This window comes from Xyrauchen texanus, chromosome 23 (assembly GCF_025860055.1).
Source record: "Xyrauchen texanus isolate HMW12.3.18 chromosome 23, RBS_HiC_50CHRs, whole genome shotgun sequence".
NCBI classification, from domain to species: domain Eukaryota; kingdom Metazoa; phylum Chordata; class Actinopteri; order Cypriniformes; family Catostomidae; genus Xyrauchen; species Xyrauchen texanus.
Window position 1 is genome coordinate 41,490,627 of NC_068298.1, and position 19,981 is coordinate 41,510,607.

The 19,981-nt window shown below is 38.1% G+C and overlaps 1 protein-coding gene across 1 annotated transcript in view; it reads right to left on the bottom strand.

The window, feature by feature from the left end:
* LOC127662987 (X-linked interleukin-1 receptor accessory protein-like 2) overlaps window positions 1–642 on the bottom strand; it is a 422,943-nt gene extending 422,301 nt beyond the window's left edge. The window contains exon 1 of the mRNA XM_052154354.1: window positions 286–642. The gene's annotated coding sequence lies outside the window, so the exon portion shown is untranslated. The remainder of the gene's footprint in view (window positions 1–285) is intronic.
* Between the last annotated feature and the right edge of the window lie 19,339 nt (window positions 643–19,981).

A 19,981-nucleotide genomic window follows, 5' to 3' on the forward strand; every position in this document is an offset into this window, starting at 1 on the left:
ATTATTCCAGCATTGTAACTATAGACACTCATGAAAAGCAACATAGGCTCTAACTGAATAGATCGTACTACATTAAGTGTAAAGTTATTTTAAATAAAAATGCCGAAACCCTTAAGTTACTGAAAGTAATAGGCCTAATAATAATGCATAATCTTTACATACATAATCACACACACACACACACACACACACACACACACACACACACACACACACACACACAAATACATAAGAGTTAAGCTATATTGGCTGTATATCCATATGTAGATTTCATAGTAAACTTACTTGATGGTGCTGAAACGTTTTCACTTTTTCACCACAGATCTATGGAAGATATTCGTGTTGTACTTCCCCACAAGTTTAAATCGGATGTCCTTCATCAAAGATGTGGTTTGATATGAGCAGAACCCGCAAAGGAACTGAAGTCCAGCGAGACGATCTGGTTCGACTCAATAACGGAGAGTCATATATTCAATAACGAAACAATCTGTCAGAAGTCGCCAAAGTTATTTCTGATGTTGGTCTTAAATCTTTTTAAACATGCTCGAACTGTTAGTTTAGACGTCCACATACAACTTCCATACCATCCGCATCTCGCCAGCGCCTGGAGGATGTAGTTGCCCCTTCCGCTGCTGTTTTACTCCTCAGAAGTCATTTAGTCCGTTGGAAGCGCCGCACATGTGAATCGTGAAACAGATGATGGATGGAGAGCTCAGGCTCATCACACATGCAGCTACAGGGGTTTGTTCGGAACGGCACACTACCATATTACTCCTACTAGAATGGCAGCATACAGTTTTGGTGTTCGATTGGCGTACGACTCGCATTTTGAACCGGTTCGTTGTAGTGATTCCACTGAACCGACTCTCAAAGCGTTTGTAAATCACGGCTGTCTTTAGGAGTAAAACTGTGAGGCGTGTGGGACCCTGGAGACATAAACAACATAACATTCGAAGCAGACTGTAATACTTAATTTAAAAGAGTTTTACTTCACAAATAAACCGTAAAAGGACGCGCGATGACTTCTGAGAACACTATTGAGTGACTCCACGGTGAACCTGTTCTTTAAAACGAACTGTCCGAACGAGCCGATTTGTTCAAATTTATAGGATTTCGCAGTGTAAATGTCATGTAAGCATTTAGTACTACTGCGGACTGAAACTGTTATTTTTTTTACCACCACTGAGACTCTTTTATCAATTTATTTCACAAACACTAACAATTATTCTGTGCATTCTCAAACACTATAGTCGAAGTGTTTGCTGAAAGTGCTGAACTTGAGTGTTGCACTTAGCGCCTCCTTGTGGTAATGTTAATAAGACTTCAGAAAAAGCATATTTTTATGAACCTGAATTGCTAAATCAAATATTAAAATGAAAAATACATTTATATCCATATATGAAACCTCATAAAGCATAATCAAACCTGGAGACCAAGCAAAATAAATCACTTTCCATCTTATCACATTCCAATATTTAATTGCACTCAAACTATTTATTGTCATCATTGTCGTTACCTACATTTACAATAATCAAAATTTTATTAAGGATAAGAATTTAATTATTTGTACTGTTTTTCTTAGTATAAATGTTACAATGACCTTGCTTATATATCCAACAGATGGTCTCTTTAATGAACTTTGATACACACGCTCACCACATCCCCTATATCTTTTTTTATTTTACAGATAGTTGTTACCTGGGTGAAAACTGATTTTATTTTGTATTTTATCATGTATGTTGTTGCTATGTTTCAGTAATTTTTTTCAATGTTAATTAATTTCATTACTCATTTTAAAATGGTCTCTGCCCTTTCAGATTTGTTGCTACATGGAAGAGAAAATTACAAGGGTGAACTCACACACAGGTTTATGATTGGTTTTATTTTGTATTGTTAAGGATGAGATGATACGGTCACCCTACGATTCGGTTCGATATACGGTACGAGGTTCATGATTCGAAAATAATCTTGATTTGATATAACAACACTTAAATGAAAAAGTATGACAGAATCTTTTTGGTTTTTTTTTTAAGTTAGAGCAAAATGCTAATTATAATTTCCCATCAGAATAACATTCTCTAATACACTAAATTAATTCTCAAACTTCAAATAATAAGAGTTTTTCATATACAAAAGAAAAGATAGCAAACAAATAAAATTCAAGAATATTTGACTACATTCAGGCTGAACAGATGCAGGACAGGTGCTATTTGACTGTACAGAACTTACAGTTCAGTTTCAAGGTTGTCACTTCGACTCTGAGTCAGTAGAGCCCTGAGCTCCTCTCAGGAGTGATGGTACCTGAAGCCCTTTACAATCATGCCAATTTTATTGCTTTGTGTTCCGCCTCCTATGCACGCATCATTGCGAACATATAAGCAGGAACATATAAGCATCACCATCGCGCCAGAACTTTCTTCTTCAGGGTCATTATTCATCTTGTACTCTGGACACCCGAACCTGATAGATTGTCTGCTTTTCTGTGGTGCTTTGACGATTGACCTTCACTTCTCTTTGCCGTTGAAATTGGACGCCTTACAGTGAGTGGATTATTTACCACCTCGTGTGTGCCAGAAGACAGAATGTTTAATTTTTTTTTATTTTTGAAAAAGTTTGAGCAAAATGCGTCTCCATTTACACTGCGCTTTCATAGAGAGGATTATTTTTCAATTTCACTGTTGTGCTCCGGCAGATATCAGTGTATCCTTTCCCACTATTGAGTTGTGTTGTTGTGTTATGTGTGTAATAAATTGATTACTGTGTACACAAGCACTAAGAGCTATTTGTCTTTGTAAAGATGGTGAGTTGCAAATGTTTTCCACCCTGCAAGCACTTTATCCCACTCTTTGACTGGTTCTCTGCCTTGATCATGCTTACAGGGAGGCAGCACTTGGTGAGTCCGATTGAGTTATATTGCGCTTCACTCAAGGCCCGCCCTCTTCATGAAGTCAAGTCAAATTTATTTGTATAGTGCTTTTCATAACAGGCATTATTTTAAAGCAGCTGTACATGAAATTATGCTATAGCAGAAAGTGAATGAATATAATGCCAATATTAGTTAGTTTTGTTTAGAACTATTAGTTGTTAAAATTAGTAAAATAAGTAAATGTTGTGGGTCAATGGTTAAACGAAATTATTTTAGAGTTAAATTCCTTGAACCCATCCAGAATTAACTAAGGAAATACACGTTGGTGCATTGTCATTTGATTTTTGGCAGATGAAAACTTATGGCAGGTAATTTTGGTGAACTCAATTCTGAGACCATGCTTCAGACAGTGGCTCATGAAGAATCCCATGTCTTTGAGTTTGCATCAGTTTATCCTCTGTGAAATCCGTTTTAGTAGATTAAAGTGAAGTCTGGCTGGCACATGCTGCAGTTGGTCATCACACAGCGATAAAGTGGGAGTCGGACATCAGGTAGGACCGGAAATGGATCTGGCAGGCTCTGATAACCTTTGGATATAAGTCAAAGAAAAAGAGAAGTGTCCTCGGTTCCAGTAAACCTAACTAAAGCAGAAAAACTGTGAATTGAGGGATAATTAGGTGTGTGCCTGGCTGGATAAGTCTTTAGTCTTGACTTAAACTGAGACAGTGTGTTACTGCTCATTGATCCACAAAGGAAGACAGGCCCTGAACAATTCTGGCCAAATTTCTGAGATCATCCGATAAAAATCTTGTGTTACGCGAGGCAAGGAGTAAAGGAAGGCTTTCTTGGAAGAACCACAGCATTTTCTTGTTCCCAGACTTTGCAAATTCGACAAGAGAGAAGCATGATCAATTCAAGTAATGCAAGAAACTTTTACACCAACAGAAGGTCGCTTTTGCACTGATATTCCTAGCCAAATTGAGAATCGAGGATGGCCGTAAAACATTCACATGCCCACAGCAAGCAATGTCCTTCATAAAGTCAGTGGAGTGAGTTGTACTCACATTGCAGCCGAATGGACCAGCTCACTGAACATTCGCTTGACTGTAAAGATTCTTTGCCAATTTTTTGTGCTGGTTCTGCCTGGCGGCTGGAGTTTATTTTGTAGAATGGAACACCTTTGGGATAGTTTTGTGGCTGAATCTACATGCTCTTTGTGCTTATTTCTCCTGTTGGCTGGGGTTTGTTTTGTGGAGTATTTCTTGCAGAAACATTGGAGTGATTAAGTCATTTGTTTGCACTCATGTTGCAGCCAAGTGGACCAAATCACTGAACATTCGTTTGACTGTTTGCAGAATCTGCAGGTTTTTTTTGTGCTGGTTCTGCCTAGCGGCTGGAGTTTATTTTGTAGAGTAACACACCTTCAGGACAGTTTTATGGAGGAACCTACATGGTCTTTGTGCTTGTTCCACCTGTAAGGTATGGCGGAGGATCAGTGCCTTAACAGATTCCCGAACAAACAAGAACTTACTGTTAAAAACCCCCCTAATTACTGAAATAGCGCCAACCAGCCTCCACAAGCACAATAAATGTATTGACAAAGAGACAATGAACTATTGACAGAGAGCATGTGACATCCGCATGCTCACCACGTGCTTATCATGTGGACAGGAAGGGGGAAACTTTGAACGTAAAAATGTGTGTGTGTGTGTGTTTTTCAGTTAAACACAGAACTGCATATTGCTAATGAAATACGTGTAATCCCTGTATGTTGTGTATTTCTGAGGTATATCAAACTCGTTAGAACTGTTTCGTTGTGTGTTTTAAACTCTGAGGCCTCATATTTAATAGCCTCAGTGTATATTCCCTTATTAAGTGTACTAAATATACCTTTCTTGGTATCAAATTAAACCTTACGATTTGTCCGAGCTGAATTCGAATATAAGATCTCTGTAGAATGATATTACGCGATGTTTTACTATCTTTTGAGTCATTCAGCCCAAAATCTCTTACCGTCATAAACCCAGCCAGAAACATGCAAATGAGCCGTGACGGAACAAAGGAATCATTCTCCTGCCCAGAGTAAGGGAGACTTTTACGACCTCCAAAGGAATGTTCAGAGAAGTGCTGACCCTCCCTTCATTCTCTTACTGAGAAAGAGAAATGAACCCTGTTAATCCTATATATATATTCTATATATCCATGTGATAAATATTGACATGTATCTAATGTGCCATCTCACATTTTCCCTTAAATGTGCTTGATCTATGTTTTCTTGCAAACTAATGGGTTAATGTTTCAGACTTTGCATACTATGGTTAACCAAAATCATATGTGTGGCATATTTGGTCTCTATAACTTGGTATTTTGAAGATTGAAATGACTGTGTACATGATATGTCGATAACAACAACACATTAGTATTACCAGTATGTTTCCTATTTTCTTTCTTGCACATGCAATGGGCAATTTTACAACAAAGAGCAATAAACCAAATTCCCACCTAGAACTCAAACCCTTCTTATTGGTCGAGCCAATGAGAGGTGGGACCTGTTTCCCGAGGGTATAAAATTGCTGCGCCCACTTCCTCTCACTCTTAGCTCACTCTTAGCTCTTAGCTCACTCTTCTCTCTTATCTTATTCTCTTATCTCCTCACTCTCTCGCTGAATGATGCCAAACTAAAGGCCCCAAGGACTCCCAAGCCCGTGCCAGGCTACGGCCTTGACTGCCCGTTCACCAAGATCCTCTGACTCTCACTGGTTCTCTCTCTCATCAAGACAACATCATCAAAGATCAACTGGAGCCTCAACAAATTGCATCAGGACAGTTTAATTCAAATGGGACATGCAAGTATCAAACTTAGTCTCATTATTTGATACATTAAGTATCCTTAACCCCTTTCTAAATAGGGCGTGTCAGAACTAATATGATGGTTTGCTCAGGCTGTTGATCTGCTGAACTTCAAACAATGCTATAACTTCTTGCCTTCCTGTATTCTGCTTCAGCCCTCTTTCCCTTGGTAAACTGTATGAATGTATGTATATGTATGTTAGAGTAGTTTAAATGTTTAGTCTAGTTAATAAAGTCTTGTTCATGTCACATGTAAAGTTGTCTGTGTCTCAAGCTCATATCTAAAGTCACTAATCATAGATTTTGACTACTTGCTCTTAATACTTAGTAAGAAAGACATTTCCCTTGCCCCGGAAATGTACATTTCTATTAATTAATTAATTAATAACCAAAATTGAGTGTTCACGGGATGAACCGAGTATTTGGTTGTAATGTTAATGTAGCTACATCAAGTTAACCCGATTAACTGATCCAAATATTCATAATTGATTATAACAAGTTATGATTGATTATTAATATTTCATAGAGCTGATTCGCTACCTAATGGTGGAAGAATATAGAGCTGATTCGCTACACACCTATTGGCTGGAGTTTTTTATTTGTGGAGTATTTTTTGCAAATTCAATGGAGTAAGTTATTAGTTCGCATTCATGTTGCAGCCGAGTGTACTGGCTCACTGAACATTCGTTTGACTGTTTGAAGAATCTGCGTATTCTTTTTGTGCTGGTTCAGCCTAGCGGCTGGAGTTTATTTTGTAGAGTGTCATACCTTCAGGACAGTTTTATGGATGAAGCTACATGCTCTTTGAGTTTATTCCATCTATTGGCTGGAGTTTGAATTATAGATTATATTTTGCTGTGTAATTCTGCCTCACAAAGATTATATAGAAAGACCAGACTTGAGCAATCTGATTGCAAAATTGTTGCGGAGGTTCTCGTAGGCATACATGGACTGTTTGAGTTTGGAGTGATGGATGCCAGCTGGCGCTGTCGTGCTGTTTTGATGGATGCACTAATGTTGGAATAATCAATGTTGGAACAAGATTATAATCTTTTTTTCTTATATGTCAAAATGTAAAATGTTAATATGAGTGGATTGTCTTGTCCATGTGGAATGTGTTGGGGCACTCCATTAAAAAAAGGAAGGTTATTTATCTTTTTAAGCATAAGAAATATGATTGAGTGTTTCTTCAAGAAACGCATCTTTCTCTGCAGGAAGCTGGAAAATTTGGAAAGATATGGGATGGGCATTTTTTTATAGTGCTGGCTCAAGTGAGAGCACTTTTGGGGAGTCATTATGCTGATAAGTAAACAATTCAAATCTACAATTCAAATGTCTCAAACAGAGTAAAGATAAATTAGGAAGAGTCATTGTTGTTTTATCTGAAATTTAGGGACAAAGTCTTATTTTGGCTAATATTTATTCAGCTTACATTGATGATCAGGGCTTTTTTATAGATCTTGAAGGGATGTTGCAAGCTGCTGGCACCCCTCATGATATAATATTGGGAGGAGACTTTTGAGGGACTCAGTCCTTAATCATAGTGAAGCAAAAGTGTGCAAGCCCCCTAGAGCAACATTGACCCCTCACAGGATGTGTAAAAATCTTGGTCTTACAGATATTTGGAGACTTTTGAACCATCTGGTAGGGACTGTATATTTTTTTCATCAGTTCATAAGATTTAATATAGAATAGATTTTATTTATATCTAAGTCCCTCATTTCATATGTTGTTGACTGCTCAATTGGAAATATGTCAATCTCAGATCATGCCCTGGTGTGTTTAGAGGTGTTCCACATATGAAGAAAAGGAATTCATGTAGTTGCTGCTTTAATGTATCCCTTATGCAAAATCCTGAATTCCAACAAATGCTAAAAGCTAAAATCAATGTTTATATGGAGACCAACTGGTCATCTGTATCCTCTGTGGGCGTGGCTTGGGAGGCATTTAAGGTGATTCTTCACCAAAATATCCAAAGCACAAGAACTCGAGGAATTGGAAAGGAATATTAAAAGTGCAGAAGCAGAGCTGAAGCACCAAATGTCGTCTAATGGCCTCCAAGAATTGACCCAACTGAAATACAGATATAACACTATTTATTTGTGGAAGGTGGAGTTTTGGCTATTCAAGGCAAGACAGTCATACTTTGAATCAAGGGACAAGACAGGATGATTTTCTAGGGATGATGTCGGGAGGTGTGGCACATGAGGTTTTGCTTTACACAAATTATATTTTATTATTCATCTCTGAACCCACTAGTTGTATGCCTTGCCTCCACAGAATAATAATTCCTTTTCTAAGTTCTCAGGAGTTAATTGGTCTAAATCCGAAGCTTTGGCACTGCGTACTGCCCGGTTACAACTTTTCAGCCGGGTGCCTTCCAGTGGCCCAAGCAGGGAATTAAGTATTTGGGTATTTTATTCCCAGCAAATTTGTGGGATTTAGTTAATTTCGACCCTTACATTTATCTTTGATTGGAAGGTTAATCTTATTCAAATGTTTTTGTTTTACAAATTGTATACAAATTGTATTCCAAAATTCAACTACCTGCTTCAATCTCTTGCTATAGATGTCCCCCTCTCTTATTTCAAGCTATTTGATAGCATAGCTAAATCCTTCATTTGGAATGGTAAGTGTCCCTGATTACACTCCTGTAAGCTATGATAAATGGTCTGCACTTATATAGCGCTTTATTTAACCTTAGAGGTTACCAAATCGCTTTACACTGTGTCCCAATCATCCATTCACACACACATTCACAGTCACATTCCCACACCAATGGCCGCAGAGCTGCCATGCAAGGCGCTAGCCTGCCATTGGGAGCAACTTGTGTCAGTGTCTTGCCCAAGGTCACTTCGGCATGTGGAGTCGTGTGGACTGGGAATCGAACCACCAACCCGCTCTACCACCTGAGCCACAGCCACCCCAAGCTACAAAGGTCGGTTGACAAAGGTGGGCTAGGCCTATCCAAGATTTTGTTTTATTATTATGCATTCGGTCTCAGACATTTGGCTCATTGGTCGCTTCCACCTGAGATAGCCCCTCACTGGTTTTGTCCCCTTCCCCTATTTCTATCAAACTAACCGGAGAAGTTAATTACACCCTGTTATCTCGCATTTGCATTCTGTATGGACAAAAGTGTCCAGAGTGTTTAATTCTGACATTTATTCAGATGTTGTTTCGGGCATATGGCTGAACCCAAAATTACGGATTAATAAATCCCCTTTCTGCTGGACAGTGTGGATTGTGAGGGAGGTGAACATTCTCAGGGACCTATATTAGAGTAGAGTGTTGAAGTCCTTTGAAAATATGGTTCAACATTTTGGGATTCCCAAGTATCAATTCTTTAGGTATTTACAGCTGTGCCACCTGCTCTGTACTATTTGTGGGAGTATCATACACCCCCCTAAAGCAACAGATACTTTGGGAGTGGTGATTGCTGCTTTAGGAAAAGGTCATAAGGCATCAGTGTATTACTCCCTGCTAATTAAAAGTCTGGGGATGGACCTTCAACTTCTCTCAAGAGATTATGGGAAAAAGATTTAAACTTGGTATTGGAGGAGGGAGTGTGGGCTATGATTCGAAAAAACGTTCAAGGGAGCGCCTTATGCAATTTAAGATTTTACATCGATACTATTGGACCCCTCTAGATTGTATAGGATTGGTCTTAAAGACACACCCACCTGCTGGTGATGCTAATCAGAAGATGGGGACACAACCCATGCTTTTTGGTGGTGTGTTAAGGTCTAAGAATTTGGTTGAGGGTTCAGAATTTTATGTATTACGTATTGGGCACTCAAATTTCATTTTGCCCCAGACTCTGTATATTAGGCGATGGGGCAGTCATAAAAAATGGGGTCCTTTCCAATGTTATGATAGGCAGACAGGTCATAATTAGGGGATGGAAGACAGCTGGAGTGCCCTCTTTTAAGGAGTGGCACACAGAGATGGGCAGTGTAGCGGCATTTGAAGCAATGTCATATAGAAGGCTAGGCAACATAGATTTAATAAAAAATGGGTCAGCTATTTAGCTTTTTTAGAAGGCTCTTGGGGAGGGGCAGTGGAGGGAGATTAGTAATATAGTTACAGTAACCACAGTAACATGTAGTTTTAAATGTATGATTTATATATCATATATCATATATATATATATATATATATATATATATATATATATATATATATATATATATATATATATATATATATATATATTCTTAAGTGCTTCCTCTTTTCTGTTTTAATTTCATTTACTTCATTTTGTGTTGGACCAATGGATGTTTGTGGTACGTGCGTGTGTGGGGGGGAGGGGGGGGGGTGTTGTTCAGGGAAACAATATAATTTTATATAATTTTTGATTAAGTGTGCGTATGTTGTTTCATCAATCCTGTTGTTTTTTTTAATCAATAAAATGTTAATATCAACAAGTAAAGAAATTCATAAAGTGATATCTACTATACTGCTATGGAATATATGGTTTAATAGAAGTTTTATTTCTAACCAGTTTAGCCACATTACTGAATAAACATCTAGGATTGTTATGTGTTTTTTTTTTCTATGAGTTTGCTCAAATATTAAGACCTGGCAGATTTTAGAGCCTGTCTGTGGTTAGAGACACTATCCTTCCATGCACTGTGAAATACCTCTAAATTAGTTTTCTTCCACTTACGCTTCAATGAGTGTTATCATTGTACCATGGTGCAGGATTTTTCTCTTTAACTTTCTTTAATTGAAGGGGCAACACTATCTAAAGTGCTAGAGAACACTGTATCCATATTTTCTGTCAAATTCTTCTGAACTTTTTGGCATACTGGGTATTTGAGACAAATCTGAAAGATTATTAGTGAAGCTGTCTTCAGGAGTTGAAAGAAAAGTTCTACCTGAACAGTAACGTTGCATAGATAGAGTGAATTTTGCTAAGTGCAGCCTACAAGAGACAAGGGAATGGTCTGAGATATCATTGCTCTATGGCCGAATTTGGCGATGGGTTGGACCTGTCACATTTTGTCTAACCCCAACAGAGTTGAGAATATCAATAAATGCTAATCCCAGTGTATTAAAGTTATTATCATTTTCATTATCTGTGTGGATATAGAAGCCACCAACGATTAAAGCTCTATCCACAGCAGCCACCAGATCTGACAGAAAATCAGCAAATTCTCGAAGGAATTCAAAATATGGCCCTGGTGGTCTATATACTGTTCCAAGTAGAAAATATGACAAAGATTTTTTTATTTATACCTGAAAATGTCACATTAAGCATTATCAGTTCAAAATAATTAAAATGATATCCAGACTAAAATATCAATGTAAATTATAGCAATACCTCCTCCTCGACCTTTCAGATGAGGCTTATATTTATGACAATAACTTGAAGGTAAAAAATAATTTGAAGTAATATATTCATCTGATTAAATCCAGGTTTCAGTCAGACAGATCGAATCCAAACTATGATCTGAAATAATTTCATTTACAATTAGTGATTTGAATGAAACCTAATCTAATGTTTGGTAGCCCTGACTTTACATGTTCATCTTCATTTATTTTTTCCCCCCAAGTATGACATCAATCAAATATTTTTCTAAATGACTTAATGAGGGTTTTGTGTTTGGTAGTTCAGGGAACAGACACAGACTCTATATGAAATATACGTGATTCATTTTTTATGTGTTGTAGTTTATATGACCCGTGTGATGTCTCAAGGCAGCTAGCAGACATTCGGAGTAGCCAGTTTGTCTCCTTCCTTGATATTAAAATTTGATTGATTCAAAAACAGGATTAAAGAAACAGAGCACACACTCACAGAATCTAATTATATAAAAGTATATGTCCCTCCCCCTGCACCCTGGCATCTCTAGATGTAGACTTGATGTTATTTAGAATCCTAGCCCACACTCCCTCCTCCAATACCAAGTTTAAATCTTTCTCCGTTCCCCAGACACTGAATTAGCAGGGAGTAAAACACTGATGCCTCATGACCTTTTCCAAAAACAGTAATCACCACTCCCAAAGTATCTGCCGCTTTAGGGGGCTGTATGCTACTCCCAAAGTTATTACAGAGCAGGTGGCGCAGCTGTAAATACCTAAAGAATTGAGACATGGGAATCCCAAAATGTTGAACCATATTTTCAAAGGACTTCAACACTCCACTCTCATATAGGTTACTGAGCATGTTAACCTCCCTCACAATACACTCTGTCCAGCAAAAAGGGGACTTATTAATTACATAAATATGGATTCAGCCATATGCTCAAAGCAACATTTAAATAAATGTCTGAATTAAACACTCTGGACACTTTTGACCATACTGAGTGCAAATGTGAGATAATGAGGAGTAACTTAACTTCTCCGGTTAGTTTGATAGAAAGGCTTTGCAATGGTGAAATAGGGGTAAGAACTTCCTGTTTAATACAAAACCAGGGAGAGGCTTAATAATAAAACAAAATCTTGGGTAGGCCTAGCCCACCTTTGTCATTCGGCCTGTATAACTTACTGGAATGTAATCTGGGACGCTTACCATTCCAAATTAAGGGCTTCGTTATGCTATCAAATTGCTTGAAATAAGAGAGGGGAACAGCTATAGCGAGAGATTGTAGCGGTTAGTTGTATTTTGGAATACAATTCATTTTAATAACATTAACCTTCCCAATCATAGATAAATGTAATGAAGCCCATCTACATACATCGCTCAAAAAACGTTTTATTAAAGGGTCAAAATTAACTCTTAACTAAATCACACAAATTTGCTGGTAATAAAATACCCCAAAACGTAGTGCCTTGTTTGGGCCACTGCAAGATGCCCGACTGAAAAGCTGATACTGGGCAGTACGCTGTAAGAGCCAAAGCTTCTGATTTAGACCAATTCACTCTGTATCCTTTGAATTAATGATTCTGTGGAGGCAAGGAATATATCTAGTAGGATCAGAGACAAATAATAAAATATCATCTGCATAAAGCAAAAGCTTATGCGCCACACCTCCCGCCACCACCCCTGGAAAATCATCCTCCTTTCTTATTGTGGCTGCTAATGATTCCAGGCAAGACAAAACAATAAGGGGGAAAGAGGGCAACCCTGCCGGGTGCCCCTATCCAGAGTTAAATAATCTGAAATTAATCCATTAGTTTGAATCGCCACTACCGGGTGTCTATAAAGTAACTTAATCCACTGAATAAAAGTATTTCCGAACCCGTACATTTCCAAAATCTTAAAAAGAGAATCCCATTCTACCATATTAAATGCCTTTTCAGCATCAAGTGAGATGACAGCGACCGGAGACTGATCGTTTGCCACTGCCCACATGGCATTAATGAAAATTCAGAAGAGTTATGGCTCCGAATACACCCCATCTGATGTATCTATATGTATAAGAGGTGTAATAACTTAATCAGAAACAAAGCCGTCTGTCCTCAGAGCCTTGCCTGTAGGCAGGGCCTTATTTACCTTGCCAAGCTCCTCCAAGGTTTTCTCAGAATCAAGAGAATTTTACTCCGTCTTCAGTTTAGGAAGTTCTAATTGTTCCACAAAGTTTCTAATATCCTCATCAGTAGACAAAGACATGGAACTATAGAGATCAAGATACAATACTTTAAAAGCATTATTAATATCAATGGCTGAGGTAAATATTTCACCACCAGCAGATTGGTAGATAAAGACACTAGATAAATAAAGTTTTATTTATCTAGCCAGATGCTTCCCTGCCTTGTCCCCTGACTCAAAGTATGACTTGCCCTGAATAGCCAAAACTCCATCTTCCACGACAAAATAGTATTGTATCTGTATTTCAATCAGGTCAATTCCCTGAGGTCATTGGACAACACTCGGTGCTTCAGCTCTGCCTTGGCACTTTTAATATTCCCTTCCAATTCCACAAATTCTTGTGCTTTGGATTGTTTGGTCAATTAGGCATACTGTATGATCTGGCCCCTAAGAACTGCCTTAAGTGCCTCCCAAGCCACGCCCACAAAGGATACTGAGGACCAGTTGGTCTCCATATAGACATTGATTTCATCCTTTAGCATTTAGGGTTTTTGCACATAAAATCTCCACGCCATCAAAGTTATAAAACAAACCATGCTGTTTTGGGTGTCCGAAAGTTGTACATTGACTGGCTTCACACCAAAAAGAGCCCAGATTGGTTCTGGCTTAAGCTGTTTTTTCAAGATCTTGGAAAGGGTTTGAAATATAGTGTTCCAATAGGTCGTAATGCGAGGACAATTCCAAAACATATGTGCAAGAGATGCCGGCCCTTGTAAACATCTATCACAAGAAGGTCTAATGGAAGGAAACATCTTTGACAATTTCAATTTGGATAAATGCAATCTGTGTAGCACCTTGAACTGCAAAAGACCATGTCTAATACATACAGAGGTAGAATGAACATTTCTTTGGGCTTTTGGCCATTGATTGTCTGTAATAGTCACCCCTAGGTCATCCTGCCAGGCATTTTTCAAATGGTCCAATGTAGGTGTTGTTTCTTCCTGTGTTAGCAAATTGTGGATTTTAGCAATTAGCCCTTTTTTAAATGGATCAGACAAAAACACTGTTTCCATTGCGGAGTCTGGGGGCCGATTAGGAAAAGACGGAAATAAGCCCTTAACAATACTTCGGATCTGTAGGTATTTGAAGAAATCTTTACTTTCTAATTTGTATTTGCTCTGTAATTGTTTGAATGTTGGAAATATATTTTCAATAAATAAATCTTTTATACATCGAATACCCTTATGTTCCCACTGAAGAAATGTTGTGTTTAAGACCGATGGAGGAAATGTGTGGAAATGTGTGATTATTTGTCAATAGACTTAAAGCAGATGCGTCTCTCCATCCGTAATGCATTCTAATCTGGGACCAGATTTTAACTGAATGAGAAACTACAGGATTCTCAAGTTTTTGATTTGAAATAGGCAAAGCTGAATAAAGTAATGCTTTTAACGAGGAGGGATAACAGCTTTCATTCTCCATCCTACTCCAATCAGCCCCCTGAGTGGACAACCACAAGGACATTGAGCGGATATTACATGACCAGTAATAACGTCGAAAACAGGGTAATCCCATACCTCCCAGATAAGTTGGTCTTTGTAAGAACACTTTCTTGATTCTTGGAGTTTTTCCATTCCATATAAAATATGACATGAGGGAATCTAGTTTATTAAAAAATGCCTTGGCTATCCAAATAGGAACACACTGGAACAAGAAGAGAAATTTAGGCAGAACATTCATTCTAATAATATTTATTCGACCTGCTAATGAAAGTGGTAGGTTCATCCATGTATCTATATCCTTTTTTGTTTGATCATATAATTTCAAATAGTTGTGCTTAAAGAGGCCGAAATATTCCTGTGTAATATTTATCCCAAGATATTTAAATTCAGTTGAGATTGAAAAGGGAAAGACATTAAACATATTAGTATTCATACGGGCTTTAGAATTAATTGGGAATAAGGTACTTTTTGATAAGTTCAATTTGTAACCTGATATTGCCCCAAATTCCTTCAGCATTTCCATTATCACAGGAACAGATTTAACAGGGTTTGAAATAAAAAGTAACAGATCGTCCGCGTACAAAGAAATTTATGTTCCGTTTTTCCTCTTTTAATCCCAATGTACTCTTCCGTTGCCCGTAATACAAGAGCCAGGGGTTCAATGGCTATTGCAAAAAGTAATGGTGAGAGCGGGCAGCCCTGTCTAGTCGATCGGCTGAGAGAGAAATAATTTGAATGCACATTGTTAGTCCGCACTGAAGCCTGGGGCTGGGCATATAATAATTTTACCAAAGATATAATTTTTGAGCCAAATCCGAACTTTGACAGGGTCGAAAAGAGATAATCCCATTCTACCCTGTCAAAAGCTTTTTCCGCATCCAAGGAGAGTAAAATTTCAGGATGTAGATTCTTTTTGTCCTGAGTGTGAATTATATTTAGTAATCTTCTAATATTAAAAAACAACTGTCTGTTTTTGATAAACCCAGTTTGGTCCTGTGAAATGATTGTCGGCAAGATTGTTTCCAGTCGTGTAGCTACAAATTTTGCAAGTAGTTTATTGTTCACATTGAGTAAGCTCACGGTCTATAAGACGTGGGGTCTAAGGGGTCTTTATCTTTTTTATGAATAAGAGAAATGCTTGCATGGTAAAGTGTTGGAGGTAGAGAGCCCCTATGTAAGGCTTCATTGAACACGTCTAACAGCAACATCGAGATCTGCTCTTTAAAGGCTTTATAAAATTCTGAATTGTAGCCATCTGGACCAGGCGCTTTAGAATTTTGCATACTGTTTATAGCTTGTTCAATTTCCTGTTTTGTTATGGGTTTTTCCAGTTGTTCTAGATTTTCTAAACTAATTGTTGGAATAGACATTTTATCAAAAAAACATAACTATGAGTGTGGGGTTCTTCTTAGATTCGAAGTGTATAGTTTTTTATAAAAAAATTTTAAATGTATCATTTATCTCCTGTTGGTCTCTTGTAACTTGGCCTGAATCCGTGCGGATTTCCGTAATCTTCCTTGCTTCAGCTTGTTTTTTAATTTGTTGAGCCAAAATCTTGTCCATTCTTTCCCCTTGTTCATAATATCTTTGCCTTGCTTTGGTCAACATTTTAACCTTTCTTGTAGTGTATATTAATTCCAGTTCTGTCTGCAGAGCCAAATTTTTCTTATGCAGAATTACTGAGGGACTAGATGAATGTTGTCTATCCGTTTCTGTTATTTCTTCTTTTAGTTGAGTTTCTCTTTCCCTTTGTTGCTTATTTTTCAGGCTTTTCCATGAAATTACTTGGCCTCTAATATATGCCTTTAGTGCCTCCCAGAGGGTTGATTTTGTGACGTCTGGGGTGTCATTGAATGATAAATACAAATGTATGTGTTTTTTAATTTCTTCTATTCCTTCTTTATATGATAATATGCTGTTATCAAACCTCCATCTCCTCGATGTTTGATTATATCCAAAGGCTAAATGCATAGTTGGTGTTTCATAATTGCAATGTTTCATTTGTTGAAGGAATTTCCCATCTATTCAAAAGTAATCTATTCTGGTATAAGTCTGATGAACTGGGGAGTAATAAGATTATTGCCGTGTGTTGGGGTGCAGGGTTCTCCATGGATCTATTATTTTATAAGTATTCATGAATTTCTTAACACTTTTTGCCATTTTAGTCACACTAACCGGTCTACGTGATGACTTACCACTTAACTCCTAAAGTTGTATACCATATATTCCTGGGTCAGATCACTTGTATTTGTGGCCCACACTTATTGAATAAAAGTAAACAGAAATCAAATCTAGTATAGTAATTAAATTTAACTCCTTACCCCCTTCCCTAAACATGAAATTTAAATCAAACTGTTGTCCAATATGCGTAAAAATAAATAAATAAATAATAATAATAATAAACCAATCTTGTTATAAACAAAACCTGAGGGGTAGGAGAAGAAATAAATAAAACAGAATAAAATAAATATACTTATACATATAGGCCTACCTACATACCTACTTATGCATATACACCCACACCCACACCTCCAGCTAATCCACCCGTCAACACATCATTTTCTTCCCCCTCCTTTTCTATCTGTCAAATCAACCTTTCTCCAATATCCTCTAAAAACCATGTGTTACAGGCAAAACAGAAGTGTCTTTTAATTTGTTTTCCTTGGTGGAATCCCAATTGTATGTTGAAAGAAATACTCATACTACCTGTGCAGTTGGGGCCTGGGATTTGATAAAGTTTTCAGCTGCCCGTGAACGAATGTTTGGTGTTGTCTATCGTTATGATCAACTTTGCTGGGTAGTATAGACTGTAGGGTATTCCAGCGTTGTTGGGTATTCACCTTAACTGGGTTGAAAGAGGCTCGCAGCTTGCTGACCTCTGGACTCATATCCGGAAAGATATGTACCGGTGATCCTTTGTAGAATAGGTTGCCTTTACTCCTGGACAGCTGCAGAATCTTCTCCCTGTCGGTGTGGTAATGTAGGCGAGCTATCATCGCTCTCGGGCATTCTCCTGCTCTGGGCTTAGGGGCCAGGGTTCTGTGAGCTCGATATATTAGAATTGGTGATTCAAAGTTTTCTTCACCGAGCACTTCTGAAAAAAATTCCGCTATGGAGCGGCTTGGGTTCCCTGCCTCTATATCTTCACTAATTCCCACCACACGTAGGTTTTGCCTGAGACTTCTGTTCTCCAGGTCCATGTATTTTTCCTGCAGTTTAGTGTAATCTTTCTGTAAGGTTGCGTTTCGGAGCGTGTTAATGTCTGCTTTAGCTTCTTCCCTTAGCGATGTGATGTCTTTGCGTATATCTTGATGCATAATCTCGATTTCCTCTTTAATATCATTCTTTAAATTTTCGCGGTATGCACGTAGCTCACTTCGAAATATTCCCACAGAGAGAGGTGTTTCTTCTTCCGCCATTGCGCCTTCGTCTTGTGAGCAGGCCCGGGCTTCACTAGCTGGAGCTGTGTCAGTCGGGGCTTTGTTAGCCCGTGCTGCAATAGTATTCGCCGTGCCAGTTGAGGCCTTGTTAGCCGAGACTTCGTTAACCGGAGCAGTGCTAACCGGTGCAGGTGTAGCTTGTACAAAAGTTTTTTGTGTGTATTTCCGAGTGCCCTTCATATAAAATATTGTTCTAAATTATTTTTATAGGTGAATTGCTGATAGAGGGCGATGTTCGTTGACCCAGGATAATAAAATTCTTGAAACTTTTGCGGAGCTGCCTAACTTCGCTGCTCACTCCATTCGGCCGGAAGCGTAAGTCATGATTTATTTTTCTCCATATGTGGTAACACCTCTAAACACACCAGGGCATGACCTAAGACTAAAATATTTCTAATTGAGCAATCAACAACAGATGAGGAACTTGGATTTTGTTTTAAATCTGTTTGAAATAAAAAATGTATAGTCTCTACCAGATGGATTCAAAAGTCTCAAAATTTCTGTCCGAGCAAGATTTTTACACATCAGTGTTGCTCTAGACTTGCACACTTTTGCTTCACTATGATCAAGGACTGAGTCCATCAAAAGTCTCCTCCCAATATTATATCATGAGGGGTGCCAGCAGCTTGCAACATCCCTTCAAGATCTATAAAAAAGCCCTGATCATCAAGGTTAGATGCATAATTATTAGCCAAATTAAGACATTTTCCCTGAATTTCAGCTAAAACAACAATGATTCTCCCTACTTCATCTTTACTCTGTTTGAGACATTTGAATTGTAGATGTTTACTTACCAGCGTAATGACTCCCTGCTCTTACTTGAGCCAGCACCATAAAAAAATACCCACTCCAAATCTTTCAAAATTTTTCAGCTTCCTGCAGAGAAAGGTGCATTTCTTGAAGAAATGATATATCATATTTCTTATGCTTAAGAAGAAAAATAACCTTACTTCTTTTAATGGGGTGCCCCAACCCATTCACATTCCACATGGAGAGAGAAAATCCACTCATATTAACGTTTGACATTTTTACATATAAGAAAAAATAGATTGGGTGTCAGAAACATGATTATAAAGACCACATTCCAACATTGGTGCCACCCTCAAAACCCGAACAAACCAAACAAACAGAAAAAAAAAAATATTTGCAATAACCCTGTGCACAACAGCGCCAACTGGCGTCCATCCTTCCAAACTCAAACAGTCCATGCACAACTACGAGAACCCCCCGACAATCTTGCTGTCGGATTGCTCAAGTCCGGTGTTTCAATAAAAATGTTATGAGACACAGCAAAAGATAATCTATAAAACAAACTCCAGCCAACAGGCAGAAACAAACATAAAGAGTATGCAGATTCATCCATAAAACTGTCCCAAAGGCGTGACACCCTATAAAACAAACTCCAGCTGCCTCAAAATAGCATGCAGATTCCGCAAAGTTAATCGAATGTTCAGTGAGGCGGTCCACTTGACTGCAACATGAGTGCAAGCAAATTACTTACTCACACCAATGACTTTGCAAGAAATACTCCACAATACAAACTCCAGCCAATAGGCAGAATATGCACAAAGTGCAAGTAGATTCATCCATAAAACTGTCCTGAAGGTTTGTTACTCTACAAAATAAACTCTAGCCAGTAGGCAGACCAAGCACAAAAAGCGTGCAGACCAACCATAGAAATTTCCTAAAGGTCTGTTCCGCTACAAAATAAACTCCAGCCGTTCAGCGGACTAAGCACAAAGAAAGTGTAGATTCATCCATAAAACTATCCTAAAGGTATCTTACTCTACAAAATAAACTCCAGCTGCTAAGCAAAACCAGCACAAACTCTTCAAGCAGTCCAGCA